This window comes from Castanea sativa, chromosome 5 (genome assembly GCF_040712315.1).
Source record: "Castanea sativa cultivar Marrone di Chiusa Pesio chromosome 5, ASM4071231v1".
NCBI classification, from domain to species: Eukaryota; Viridiplantae; Streptophyta; class Magnoliopsida; order Fagales; family Fagaceae; genus Castanea; species Castanea sativa.
Genome location: NC_134017.1, coordinates 15,004,286 through 15,006,509, shown reverse-complemented (window position 1 = coordinate 15,006,509; position 2,224 = coordinate 15,004,286). Strand labels below are relative to the sequence as shown.

Genomic DNA, 2,224 nt, shown 5'->3' with positions numbered 1-2,224 from the left:
TTTATCCTTTTCGGGTCTAACTTGTGATTGGTTTTAAGGAATCTGTCTAATTTTGGTCCTTGAATTTAACAGAAACTAGTAAGGTTTTTTACTAAATTTGATATTTCTTATTCATTAATGGTTTAGTAACATAGGTCACATGGATTTTCTTGATTTGGGTATGTGGACTAATCTGACATAGGTCATATGGTTTTGTTTTGAGCATTTAGATGGATGATGATGAAGAAGGGGACCTATGATCTCTGTGTTTGTGTGGATATTCATGAATTTAGCTACAGGTAGAGGTTTTTGAATGATGATGGTGAAAAAGCAGAGGGATATAAAACCTCTTTTATTGAAGTTTGGAGTGGCTTTAGCCATCTCTTTTGCTGGATTTCTCTACTCTCGCCTCAGAACCAAAAGGATCAAACCCTCACCACCGCCCCCCTCGCCACGCTCTTTGGGTTCGCATTTTTTCCTTATATCAAATCTTTTTATTGTAGATTTATCTGGTCCTAGTTTCAAGTCCATGTTTTGATTACATTGTACATCTTACTAGATCATGGGAATGAACTTAATTTAAAAGGCGGAAGAGCTTGGCATAAAGATGATCTTCTTGCCATAAAAACATCCAGAGCATGGTATAAAGTTAATTAATTAATTTCTTATGTTTGTAATATTGTTTGATTGGTGGAGAATCTGTTGATGAAATTGCTCAGTCTGGATGTTGATAAAGCCGAGTGTTTGCATACTATATGTGTGGGGAGTAAAAAGACCCTGATGGGTATATGGGCCTTTGGGCCATGCTAAGGAAGGCCGACCTGCTCCTGGGGTTAGAACTTGTTAGTACTATGGGTCGGCCCATACGCCGAGGATCCGAGAGTACAGCCGAGGATGATTTTTCCCCTCGGACGGACATCGGAGATTCCGGGACTTCATTGTAAAGGTTAGGGAATGACACGGTGAAGACCAATGGTAAAAGGGGGTGAACCCTTGAATGTCCTAGAAGCATCGATGCTAGAGAAATACCAAGGATAAAGGCTGCCACATCCGCATTAAAGACCCTGCACCTACCACCCTGGCCGCATTAATGGGGAAGTGACACCTGAACAGTGGAAGGGAAACTTCTGGTTACTATTCAAAGGCACTGAGAAAAGAAATATCTAGGCTAAGGGGGAGTTGGGGCAACACGTGTACAAAGTATCAAAAAAAAAGTATTTAAGGAGCAACCTAGAACTGAAAATGAGGACGGACGACTTTGTAATCTAAAAGGAAAAGAAAAAAGAGGAAGAGATAATACAGGAACAACTCTTGGCTTACATCCGAGGAGGTTGATGTACAATATTCCCCGTTGTTTTTTGAGTGTTTGCAATCTTTGGCTTGTCATTTAAATCCTCACACACTTCTAATCTGGGTTTCAAGCCCACACTCTACAAATTCATATTGTTTAAGGCTCATTGGGCCTGAGCCCATAACTGTTCTTGGGGCCAGGTGCAATTGTGCGCTTACAATTGGCGCCGTCTGTGGGAAATCTAGTCTAGAAGAGGTAGGGATATTATGGAAGGCTTAGGCTCTTACCATGCAGAGTCACAGGGATCACAACCGGAAGATCATTTCGAACGTCTTGAACGTCGAAGGGATCGTGAAGGGAGTGTCCATACAGAATACCCCGGCGCTAGCTATACTCATGGCGGGGGTAGCACCACCCACGAGGAGGGTTCTAAATCCATGCAGAAGGAAATCAATCGTTTGAAGAGAAAGTTGCGCCGTGCTAAACGTAAGTTTTCACCGTCCTCGTCTAATTCTTCCTTGGAGAAGGATAGGGGAGGTGGCTACAGTTCGAGGTCGCGCTCCCCCAGCAGTGCAACGTCCTCCGGTGAGGAGGACGACCAGCCAACCCGCAGACGTAAGAAGCTTCGTTCTAGGGGCTTAGGCAACGATACTATGAGTAGGGCGTTGCACCAACTCTCTAAATCTCCGTTTTCACGGAGGATTGAGAGGGGGAGGCTTCCCAGGAGGTTCACCCAGCCCACCTTTACCATCTATTATGGCCGGACTGATCCGGTGGAGCACGTGAGTCACTTCAACCAGAGGATGGCAGTGCATTCTCACAATGAGATTCTGATGTGTAAAGTTTTCCCCTCCAGTTTGGGACTTGTGGCTATGAGATGGTTTAACGGTCTCAAATCGGGGTCTGTAGGCTCATTCGGGGAGCTAACTAGGGCATTCGCTTCGCGGTTCATTA

At 44.4% G+C, this 2,224-nt stretch overlaps 1 long non-coding RNA gene across 1 annotated transcript; it reads left to right on the top strand.

The window, feature by feature from the left end:
• Positions 1–210: 210 nt before the first annotated feature.
• LOC142633731 (uncharacterized) lies at positions 211–737 on the top strand. Its single transcript, XR_012843952.1, has 2 exons — positions 211–443; positions 539–737. It is a non-coding gene; the product is annotated as an uncharacterized LOC142633731 (long non-coding RNA).
• Positions 738–2,224: the final 1,487 nt, after the last annotated feature.